This window comes from Stigmatopora argus, chromosome 24 (assembly GCF_051989625.1).
Source record: "Stigmatopora argus isolate UIUO_Sarg chromosome 24, RoL_Sarg_1.0, whole genome shotgun sequence".
Classification (NCBI taxonomy): domain Eukaryota; kingdom Metazoa; phylum Chordata; class Actinopteri; order Syngnathiformes; family Syngnathidae; genus Stigmatopora; species Stigmatopora argus.
Window position 1 is genome coordinate 2,911,827 of NC_135410.1, and position 12,425 is coordinate 2,924,251.

General features: G+C 40.5%; 1 protein-coding gene across 1 annotated transcript in view; it reads left to right on the forward strand.

Annotated features, from left to right (window-relative positions):
- Positions 1–12,425, forward strand: part of zc3h3 (zinc finger CCCH-type containing 3) — a 102,229-nt gene that overhangs the window by 26,273 nt on the left and 63,531 nt on the right. The window lies entirely within an intron of this gene.

Consider the following 12,425-nt stretch of genomic DNA (forward strand, 5'->3'; position numbering starts at 1 on the left):
TTGGATCCATTGTGTTTCCCTTAATTTTCCACTAGTCAGACTATCAAAAATGCAACGCTCCTCCCAGTGCGCGAGGGAGATGCGGCAAGAGAGACAGTGCTGTGAAATCATAAAGCAGCCTCTCGCAGCCTGGCCAACTGGCTGTCTTATATGCTCGTATGTCAAAATTTGTCTCGTATCTGAAGGTAAAATTTGCTCAGAATTTTACTCGTATCTTAGATTCCTCGTATGTATGGGCACTCGTATGTCGAGGCATTACTCTATTGTTTTTCAAAATGCATACTTCCACTATCTTTTTTCTTTTCTTGCCTCCCGTTTCACACCCGCTTTCTGCTGTCATTAAGCTCAGACCTTTGCTTTATTTACAAGTAGCGTGTTGGTAAGAATTGCACCCAGAATTCAAGCGCTCAGGGTCATACAGCGATATTTTCAAAATTTTGAATTTAGTGCATGCACAAGGCTCACTAACTGATTGGGCGCTCTCCATTTTAGGGAAAACTTTAGACTTGTGTGCCCAAAAGGAATGAAAATAGGGTAATTTATGGTAAGTTGGTAAGAGTCCAGTTGCGGTACTTCCCTTTGGAAAATAGATTTTTAAAAATTGAAAATAAATACAGCCTTCCTCTCTAAAAAACTCTTTTCAGAGCATGAGTATAAAAGTTTGAAAATTTGTGAATTATATTTTAATGGGTGTTTAATATGGCAAAGTTAACAATCAGAATTTAAAATATTGTTGCCTTCAAAAGTAGGTGACCATAGAACCAATATTTTTTATTATCAAATAATGGATGACAATTGATTATAATAATTAGTTGTTTCAGTAGATTATGTAATCAATTCACAGAATTTAATAAACCCGCAATTTTTAACCTTTTGTTGGGCACATTAAAGCCGTTAGATCTTTGTCCAGTAGAGGGCAGCAGTTTTTGTTATTTTCCTAGAAACTTTAGAACCAGTTAAAAACAGGAAAGAGGTTAATTGATTGCCACTTCAGCTATGATTGTGATCAAGTGCAGATAGCAGATAATTTGCAGAAGTGAAAGCAGGCAGTGTCACTGCTATCATGCCTTGGCAATGCTCTTTCACTAGTAGATAAAAGGGAGCTAATGCATAATTATCATTTTGCAAATTGGATTGTTTTAACGAACTGAAGAATATAGGCTTAACCTAATTGAAAGCAATCATTGTTTTTACAATCCCATCCCCCATCCGGTTGCTTCACTAACCCTTTGATCAATCTGTGTGTACCCTACACGGCTCATGCCCATCTTGGCATAATTTTCCAGTCACTGGCGTCAAAAGACATTAAAAAAGCCATCACTATTAACATTAAGCTTTATTTGTCCCAATGGCTCCATGTCTGTCTTATCAGGGCTCTCTGATTTTTTTTTTAAATCCAGCTTTATCCATTCTGACAAATCTGCCTTCATTCTCCTCCCTACTCAATCCCTGCTCATTGAATCTTCGTATATTTTTGTCACGTGTTGAACCTCATTAGCCTGCATTGGGAAAACATGAATCTCTAATTAAAGATAGGGGATTCAGATTTCAAGACAGTGAAAAGGTTTCGCTGGGGTGAGTGAAGAGGAATATGGAGTAAGGAAAGAATGCAGCTTGTTGCTGTCTGTCTTTGATAAGAACAGCTAATAAAGAGTAAATTGAATTACTAATGATGTGACGCTGAGTCCCTATAAATGGGCCTATTAAAAATAACCTTATGACCACTCACACACGCATGGCAATACTCTACTCTCCCGAACGGCTGCTGTTGGCTTTTCTTGCTTATTGAAGAGGTATTTTCTGAGATTCTCTGTTATCTATTTAATTTAGGCATATAAGTGTACATCAAGTATATTGTGCATATCCTCATGTCAGCAGTAAAAGTTGTAAGTCAAGGTGTGCCTGTGCTCTTAAACTGGCTAAGCAGAGCCGTGCAACCCAAGATTATCTACGAAAGCGATACATGAAAAGTTCTGAGCTGTAGAGCATAAGGCCCTTATGATCGATTTTGGGGAAAGGGGGTGGCATTAAACATTGGAATCTGCAATCTTACGCTTTTGCCTATTCACATGCTTATACTGTGATCCTTCACCACTATGTGGCTTCAGCACATCGTGTTTTTTTATCTCAACCTCCTAAGACCCAAACTCTTGCAAGGCATGCATTTTATTATCTTTTTACAAGTCGAAGAATTGGGACCTGATTAGTGTAAAAACAAATAATTAACTTTTTATTTTCTGGGAAATATGATGTCCATATCATAAGTGGAGGCCAGGCCCTTGTAGTCCAAAATTTAACATTGTAGTCTTGTGACAACCAAAAATGTGATGTCCACACATGTGGACGCCAGGTTCGAGGAGGTTAAGTATAAAAAAAGTTCATAATATCAAAATTAGAGCTGGGCGATGAAACTAACGATAATACAAAGATAAGACCTTCTGGAGGAAAGTTCTGTGGTCAGACAAAACAAAAATCGAGCTGTTTGGCCTTAATGCCCAGCGATATGTTTGGAGGAGAAAAGGTGAGGCCTTTAACACCAAGTACACCATGCTAACCGTCAAGCACGGTGGTGGTAGTATTATGCTGTGGGGGTGTTTTTTCTACCAATGGAACTGGTGCTTTACAGAGAGTAAATGGAATAATGAAGAAGGAGGATTACCTTCAAATTCTTCAAGATAACCTAAAGTCATCAGCCCGAAGATTGTGTCTTGGGCACAGTTGGGTGTTCCAACAGGACAATGACCCCAAACACTCATGTAAAGTGGTAATGGAATGGATAAATCAGGCTAGAATTAAGGTTTTCGAATGGCCTTCCCAAAGTCCTGACTTAAACCCCATTGAGAACTTGTGGACCATGCTGAAGAAACAAATCCATGTCAGAAAGCCATCAAATTTAACTGAACTGCACCAATTCTGTCAAGAGGAGTGGTCAAAGATTCAACCAGAAGCTTGCCAGAAGCTTGTGGATGGCTACCAAATACGCCTAATTGAAGTGAAAATGGCCAAGGGACATGCTACCAAATATTAGCGCTGCTGTATGTATATTTTTGACCCAGCAGATTTGATCACTTTTTTCTGTTCACCCATAATAAAGTCATAAAAGAACCAAACTTCATGAATGTTTTTTGTGACAAAGAAGTATCTGTTCCAATCACTCTATCAGAGAAATGTCTTTTCCTCTGTCTTTGTTTTCACCTTCTTTCTACTGCAACAAAGTTAATTTCCCGAGTACGGGAGGACAAAAGTTTCATCTAATACATAGGGGCAATTTAAAGTTTTCAAACAGCCTACCATGCATGTTTTCTGGAGTAACTGGCGAAAATCCATGCAAGCCCGGGGAGAATATGCGAACTCCTCACAGGTGTACCTCCCTGGATTTTAACCCAGGACCCGAGAACTGTGAGGCCGGCACACTAAACAATCAGCCGCCGGGTTGCCACAAACTTTGGAAGCAGTGTGTTTTACAAAAAATAAACTCAGACAGCTAATAGAGTTGGTCACCAAATGCCATAAATTGAGCTATTCTAGTTGTGATTTGTTGGACACTGATTATAACCCATGACCTCACAACTGTGAGGTCGGGTTGCTCACCATTCAGCCGACGTATTCTTTCACTTAACCTTGAAGTGCCCCTTTCACACTTAGAAAAAGTTATCTCATGCATCCTACTTTTAATCCACACACAGCTGTACATAGTAACATATGTATTAATGGCACCCCTTAAGTGGACAAAGCCCCAGGCTGTACCTCTTGATGCTTCTAATCGGATTTGCTGACTGACAGGCATAGTCATCCGTTTGACCTCACAACAGTGACCAGTGATTGACACACACATCCTGGGACCCAAATAAAACATTTCTCGCGAAATGCAACTTGACATTGACCCAATATCTACTTTTATCATCTCTGTCCGGTTTGGTTGCGGTTCAAGGTTGGGTCATAGGCAATCTGTTTTCTTTTGGGGCTTTTGTTACTTATGTTTTTAGTATGCTCCGTAAAAGGAAAAGCTGTTTATTTAGTCATGGACAATATTGTTCCTTCTCTTTGCATACGATTTTTCAAAAAGAATATAGCTTATTCACTAAATTCAGTACAATTGTCCCTTTTCCCCCCCTGCCTTCGATTGGTCCAATTTATGAAGGGTGACTTGTCTAAAATGCCAAAAACACAAACACTGTATTTTTCAGATTTTAGGAAGCTACTCTTTTTCTCCCTTTATACTCTGTGGCTTATGTATTTTTTTGGGGGGGATAAACAAGCTTCATATTCTTCTCGTAATATTTTTTTGTTACATTTTCATTTTACCTTCACGACGTTAGCCCTGAGATTTTAAAAAAATTATGGGAGGGAATTTAAAAAGAATTCCGCTTCAAGTTTAGAAGGCAAGGTAAAGTGGATTTTTGTTTTATTTTATTTATTTAATTTTAAATTAACACATTTTTGAAAATTTACTGTGTTTTGTTTTTTAATAATGTGATGGCCTTAGCAAACATTAGTGGGACCTGTTTCTGAGTCTCCTCAGTGACAGTCTGTTGCAAATGAATGAGGATGACATAACTTACCATGTTAATAATAAAATTAATTTCATCAATCAAATGTCTTTTTATGTAAATATACCGTATTAAGATGTGGACACCCGCAATGTATTAATAGAATTTTTATTAATTTTGTGTAATTAGGGCAGTTCTGATTATAGTCAGATTCACTGTGCTTTGGACATTATGATAATTAGTACGAATAATTTTGAATAGCACAGGTTGGATCCCTGATGTTGTGAAAATGACCTCTGAGAAGTACAGTACTTCTACTTGCTATTACCAAAGTGCAGAGCTGCCAACCTCCATTGACCCCATTTCCGGAGTACCCATGTCCCATTTCCGGAGTTTATCCGGAGTGAATGCAATTCACGCAAAATCAATATGTGCTGAAGTTGCACAAGACGAATCATTGGTCAGAACTCGGATGATTCACAATGCTCTCGTGTTACTGGATTCTTCCAGTTTACTGTGCAGTTGAATCAAGATGGCGGAAGCCGTAGCGATGTGTGAATTTCGAGGCATTTAAATGGGAAATTTGGTACTTTTCCGAAATTGTTGCTTCAAAATTTTTTAAGTGACAATGTCTTTGGATTTCCGTAGTTTAGGGAGGTTTTCCGCAGTTTGCCTTGCATTTCCGGGTAAACTCCTGAAATTCTGGAGTAGTTGGCAGCTCTGGATAAATCTAAAAAGAGGTTAAATAAATGAATTAATTACAGATCATAATTAATGATTGATTATTCACCAAAAAGTTTTAATTGTATATCTTTTTTTGTTTAAAGCCTGAAATGTTTCGAAAGGTTGAAAAGTTCCTAAGGGCCAAATGCTACCAACAAGGCACTGTATTTTCTTACCCCTAGTACTTGAGTATAGCATTTGGAGTATTGTGCAGGCCTTTTTAAAATAGCGCTTATACGTTTACATTTCCAGAAATAGCAGCCATTTTCAAGCGCACCCAGATGTGCTTATTAAAACTGAAAGCAGTTCATCCGTCTTTTTTATTTTATAGGAAATGGCCATATGTTATGTAAATATACAGTTTCTTTTTGTAAGGCCGAAAATTGTGTTTTCTTCCCAACATTGATAATGTATTCAGTGTATTATTATTATTTTTGTGGTTGATATTATTATTAGTGTTATTATTTCATTTAATTGTAAACGAGAACTTTTTTTCCAAGGCAAAATTATAAAAATAATGTTTCCTGTCAAGATTTCTAAACATTTTACTGTTCTATTGCATTTCACAGTGTTAGGAGGTCTTATCACTTACTTGAAAACAGAACAACACAAATGGTTACAGTGTTCCAATCCTTTCGAAAAGATGATCTGGTGGGCCGGAAGAAATAATCTCCCAAGAAGCCATACATTGTAATATTCCCAGAGAAAAAGTGTAATACTACAAGATTGAGATCGTAATATTACGAGCATTAAGTCATACATTTTCATATTACAAGAATAACATTTTAATTCACAAGAGAAAAGCTCTAATTTATGAGATTACAGTCATTTTGTTGCTTATTTTTGCAACGCAAACTCTGGGACCCCGAACAGCCTCCCTAAAGTACGAAAATCCAAAGAAATTGTCACTTAATTTTTTTTAAAGCAACTATTTCGGAAAAGTACCGAATTTCCAATTTAAATGCCTCGAAATTCACACCATCGCTACGGCTTCCACCATCTTGATTCAACTGCACTGTAAGCCGGAAGAATTCGGTAACACGAGTGCATTGTGAATCATCCGAGTTACAAATTCTGACAAATGATTTGTCTTGTGCAACTTAAGCGTGGCAATCGATTCGGAATCGATTGCATAGGTAGCCTCGATCGCTTTAACGTTTTCGTTTCCATTTTTTTCACAAGGGAAGTAAATATTGTTAAGGCTGACTAAACCACAAGTCTTTTGTTTTGAAACAAATCCTATCATTTACGAGGTTGTTCTAAAGGAAGTTCAAGTAGGACTACACAGCGTTTATCAATATGTCTCCTCGGAATAAGCACAAAATGGATCGCAATTTGGATGAAACTTAAGAAATGCAGAGTATTAGCGAATTAACTTAACGTCAGGGTGTTCGTTGATTGTGTTGGGACACCATCTACACCATGGGTGTCAAACCGATTCCGCCGAAGGCCGCAGTGGGTCCTGGTCTTTGTTCCAACCGATCCAGTGCCGACATTTTAACCAATCAAGTGTCTTCTAAAATAAGTAGCACCTGACTTTGATTAACTGATCATAACTTGCAAAAGTTATCCTCTTGTTGAGTTGGAATGAAAACCTGCACCCACTGCGGCCCTTTGAGGACCGGTTTGACACCCCTGATCTACACAGATACTCCAGTTAAAGAGTGAGACGAAGGCACACATGATTGATCATCTTCTTTTATGAGTTTCAAGCAATTGAAAGTGCATGATATTCATCTCCACAATTGCATCACAGTCAATATTTTCCGAACATTGAACAACTCCACTGAAGATGTTCGCGGTACCCCATACAAAAATACACCTCTAGGACCCCAAACTGTGCGCCTAAGTGCCTCAACAACATAGCAAGAAAAACTTAAGGACCCTGAGCTGCCCACTTAGGTGCCTGAACAAAAAGAAACAATATAACCTACCTTTTAATGAAAAAACAACAGAAAAACAGGAAATTTATAACACAGACACTCACAGAACTTTATTGCTTCTTATTCGACGAAATATCCCATGTTGACGCCGTCTTCCAATTGACCGACATTTGCACATTGTACAACATGCAGGTGTGGGTTCTCGAAATTTCATCTCCCATCTAATTTTCTGAACTGCTTTATCCTCATTAGGGGTGGGGGTTGCTGGAGCCTATCCCAGCTGACTCCGGGCCAGGGGCGGGGGACACCCTGAATCGGTGGCCAGACGATCGCAGGGCACAAGGAGACAAACAACCATTCATGCCCTCTCATACCTAGGGGCAATGTAGAGTGTCCAAACAGCCTACCATGCATGTCTTTGGAATGTGGGAGGTAACCAGAGTACCCAGAGGAAACACCCGCAGGCCCGGGACATGCAAACTCCATGCTGGTAGATTTGAACCCAGGGCCCCAGAGCTGTGAGGCCGACGCATTAACCACTTGCTTCACCGGGCCGCCCATTGTGGAAATTTGAATTTGCCAATAAATGATCAACAAATTATACTTTCTTCACTTTTACACTTATTTTCATCATGCTGTACTTTTTCAATAGTACACAATATTTAAATTGATGTAAAAACATAACAGTTTGATTTAAATTATCCTGCGCTTATTTTTGTAATGTCTCTGCGAGCACTGGGCGAAGCGTTGCATTTTTTCAGTGTTTTTTTTTTCTCGTTAGTCAGTGCGAATGCCGTATACAGTGGTACCTTGACGTACGAGCACCCCTACATACGAGCATTTCGAGATACAAGTAACATTTCGATCCTATTGTGAGGACATTTGTGTGCATCATTTTTGGAATATTTTGAAGGGAATACAACAGCAAACAGCCCATCGATACTAAAAGTCAGGTTGGAGGCGGGGCAAACAGAGCCAACCCGACCGGAAGAATGGTATAAAAATGTAAAACAAAATTTGAATTAAGTTTAGTGTAAGGTTAGATTAAACTTATTTTTGAGTGTGTCTGCATCGTAATCCAAGTTTATTTAAATTTGTTTGTTATATTACGATTCACCGGTGCAAAAAGTCAATGTCCCTCGCTCTACCCTCCGTGAAATCTGTCTAATTTTAGTTCTATTAAACATAGTTTAGTAATATTAAACCACTAGTTATCTGTTATTTTGTTAATAGATGGCGATTAGAAGAAATAAAACATTTTTTTCCAATCCATTATCCTGTTTTTGGTGTTTTTTCAGAGGGTTGGAACGAATTAATTTGTTTTTAGTTCATTTCAAAGGGAAACGGTCGTTCGAGTTACGAGAATATCGACTTACGAGCTCAGTCCCGGAACGAATTAAGCTCGTATCTCGAGGTACCACTGTATACTACTTCTTGTTGTCGTGCGTTATCCTATTGTGAGGACATTTGTGTGCATCATTTTGGGAATATTTTGAAGGGAATACAAACTCAAACAACCTCGATATTGACTGAAAGTCAGTGTGGAGGCGGGGCAAAAAGAGCCAACCCGGGCGAAGAAAGGTATCAAAATGTCAAACAAAATTAGAATTAAGTTAGTGTTAGGTTCGATTAAACTTATTTTTGAGTGTGTCTGCATCGTAATCCAAGTTCATTTAAATTTGTTTATGTTATGCTACAAGTGATTTGCCGTGCAAAAAGGCCCCCCTCTCTGTCCGTCTCTCTCTCTCTCTTCCCCCTTCGAAATCAGTATAATTTTAGTACTATTAAACACATTTTAGTAATATTAAACCACTAGTTGTGTTACTTTGTTAATAGATGGCGAATTAGAACAAATAAAAAAAAAATCAATCCAATATCCTGTTTTTTGTGATTTTTCAAAGGGTTGGAACAAATTCATTTGTTTTAGTTCATTTCAATGGGAAACATTTGTTTGAGTTACGAGAAAATTGACAGAGGAGTTCACCCCCGCAACGAATTAAGCTCGTATCTCGAGGTACCACTGTACAAGCATACAGCGGACGCGAGAGGCTGCTCATGAGAACATTATGGGCACTGTCTTTCTGGTCGCAACTCCCTCGTGTAATGTCACTACGAGCACTGGGCGGAGTGTGGCATTTTTTTCAGTGTTTTTTTCCCGTTATAGCAGAATGGCGGAGGAGCATTGGCGGAGTTACTTGCTCGATAATACGTATAAACTATACTACTTCTCGTTGGCAAGTGGTCATATGTTATCCTATTGTGAGGACATTTGTGTGCATCATTTTGGGAATATTTTGAAGGGAAGACAAAAGCAAATAACCCTCGTTAGGTTGCATCTGAAAGTCAGTGTAGAGGCGGGGCAAATAGAGCCAACCCGGGAGAAAAAAGGTATAAAAATTTAAAACTAAATTTGAATTAAGTTTAGTGCAAGGTTAGATTAAACTTATTTTTCAGTGTATCTGCATCGTAATCCAAGTTCATTAAAATGTGTTTGTTATGTTACGAGCGCGTTGCCGTGTTTTACAGCCCTTTTATCTTTTTTTCATTACATTTTAATATTTCTTAATACATTCCTTTTTACTTTACCTTGTACTTTATACTTTTTACTTTAATATTTTTATAACTTTCCTTGTTCTGTTAGCCTGGCTTCTTTCGGCTACTTCTTTTTTGGAACCATTCAGCCATGCCTACGCTGTCAGACACATGGGACTAGCTGTTACAATACGCAGCAGAAGGAGCAACACCTCGGTGCCGCCGGAAGAGCTGTCGGCGCTTACCAGCAACGGAGTCGAGGGGCTCCACTCTGCTACTGTTGTCTTCAGCTTCAGACTACTGAGGAACTGTGCAGATAAGCTTGGAAGAGTGACTGCATATTCTCTACCTCGGTCACAGTCTGCAGAAGTTCCCCATCTCGTGGAAGACTTCCTGTGTGTGGTTCCAGTTTTGTCCAACTTTACAACGTCTTTTTGAGTCTATCCGTTTTTGCTACCGAAACCTAGATGGCGCCAGCTCCGTCCACTCTTGCTCGTTTTGTGTTTTTGTGTTTTTAGTACTACTAAACTACTAGTTATTTGTTACTTTGTTAATAGATGACGAATTAGAAATAAATGAATTTTTTCCAATCCAATATCCTGTGTTTGTTGTTTTCTCAGAGGGTTGGATCGAATTAATTTGTTTTTATGAGAAACGTTCGTTTGAGTTACGAGTAAATCGACAAACATGCTCAGTCCCAGAACGCATTAAGCTCGTATCTCGAGGTACCACTGTATAAGTAGTAGTAGTAAGTCTTGATTAGATCCAAGGTGCAGAACTCGAGTTTAGTATGGTGACAGCTCTTGGAAAGAAACTGTCCTTGAGTCGGTTTGTCCTGGCAGTTATAGCTCTGTAGGGCCTTCCAGAGGGCAGCAGGTTGAAGTGGTGGAAGCCGGGATGTGTATTGTCTTTTATAATGCTCTCTGCCCTTCTAAGGCACCGGGATTCGTTGATGCTGGACAGGGTGGGTAGGGGGCAGTTGATGATCTTTTGGGCTGTGTTGATCACCCTCTGCAGTCTTTTCCTGTCGGCTTCTGTGCAGCCAGAGTGGCACACTGATACAGCCAAGGTCAGCATGCTCTCAATAGCAGACTGGTTGAAGGTCTTGATGAGTGCTGTGGTGTTTGCCTCCAAATTGAGATCAGCAGAGATGTGAATTTGAAAGTCTCTACTTGTTCCACACGTTCGCCGTTAATATACAAGGTTAACGGAGCAGCCTTGTTCCGTTGGAAGTCCATGATGAGTTATCTTGTTTTGGGGACGTTCAAGTAAGTTGTTGAGAGTGCACCATTTGCTGAGTCTAAGGACCTCATCTCTGTATGCCGTCTCAATCTTACCTGTGATCATCCCCACCACCGTTGTATCGTCTGCAAATTTCACGTTGATGTTCTCAGGGTGCGTGGGTCTGCAGTCGTGTGTAGAGCAAGTAGAGTAGTGGACTCAGTACACAGCCCTAGGGCGAGCCGGTGCTGAGCGTTCGGGCAGACGAGAGGTGGCGACCCAACTTCACATACTGGGGTCGGTTGATCAGAAATTCCTCAATCCACGAGAATGTGGAAGATGGGAGCCACAGGTTGGCCAACTTGGGGATAAGAATGTCCGGTTTTATGGTGTTAAAGGCTAAGCTGTAGTCGATGGAAAGAATCCTGACATAGCTCCCTCTTTTCTCAAGGTGGCTCTGTTCGGCCGATATGCAAACTGATGTGTTTCAGTACCAATTTTTCAAAGCACTTAGTGATGATTGGTGTGAAAGCTACTGGGTAGGTGACTTCTTCGTTACTGGGATGGTGGTGGCAGATTTCAGACAGGCTGGGACGGAGGCTTGTTCCAGTGAAAGCTTGAAAATGTCTGTGAAGACTGGTGCTAGTTGGTCCGCACAGGCCTTAAGTACTTTGCCTGGTATTCCACCCGGTCATGCGGCCTTCCTGGGGTAGTCTGCTTGGAGCAAACGTCTCAAATCCACTACCTCCACGATGAGTGGGGTGGGGCTTCTTCCCGAGCTTTGTGTGTGATGTACTCAAGGTTGATGTGGTGTGACTGGGTGGTGGGCTTGGGACTCAAAGCGAGCAAAAAAGTTGTTTAGGTCCTCTGCCAGTGCCGCATCTGAGTCCGCAGGAGTGGCAGCTCGGCCTTTCTAGTTGGTGAGGGTCCTGATACTCTGCCACATTGTTCGGGGGTCGTCAAGTTGCCCTTCTATTTTCCCCCTGTAGTCTGCTTTGGCAGCCTTAATGCCTCTCTTCAGGTTGGCGCAAGTTGCGCTGTAGAGTGCTCTGTCACCGGATCTGAAGGCTGCATCTGGGGCTGGTCATCCACGGGTTCCGGTTTGGGTACACCTGGATGGTCTTCTCCACAGTGACCGTAGCCATGCAATACTTGATGTAAGACAGTACTGGGTCTGTGGAAGGTTCCCAGGTCCTCATGGTGGAAAGATTCCCACTGTGTCTGTTCAAAGCAGTCATGGAGGGCGTCGTCAGGCCATTTGATAATGGCTCGTCTTTGGGGCTTTGATTGTCGGCTAAACGGAGTGTAAGTTGGGGCCATGAACAAAGGCATGATCTGACTGTCCCAAGTGTGTGCGTGGCATGGCTCTGTATCCTTTGATCTTCGAGTAAACATGATCCAGAGTTTTATCCTCTCTTGTTGGACAATTCACATGTTGGTAAAATGTTGGAGAAACACTTTTGAGATTTGCCTTATTGAAATCAAGTGCAATTGTGTGCGTCACTTGGGTAGGCGTTCTGGTGATTGTTTATATTGTCCATTAGTAGGAAGGGAGCGGTACTTACCTTACCGTCCG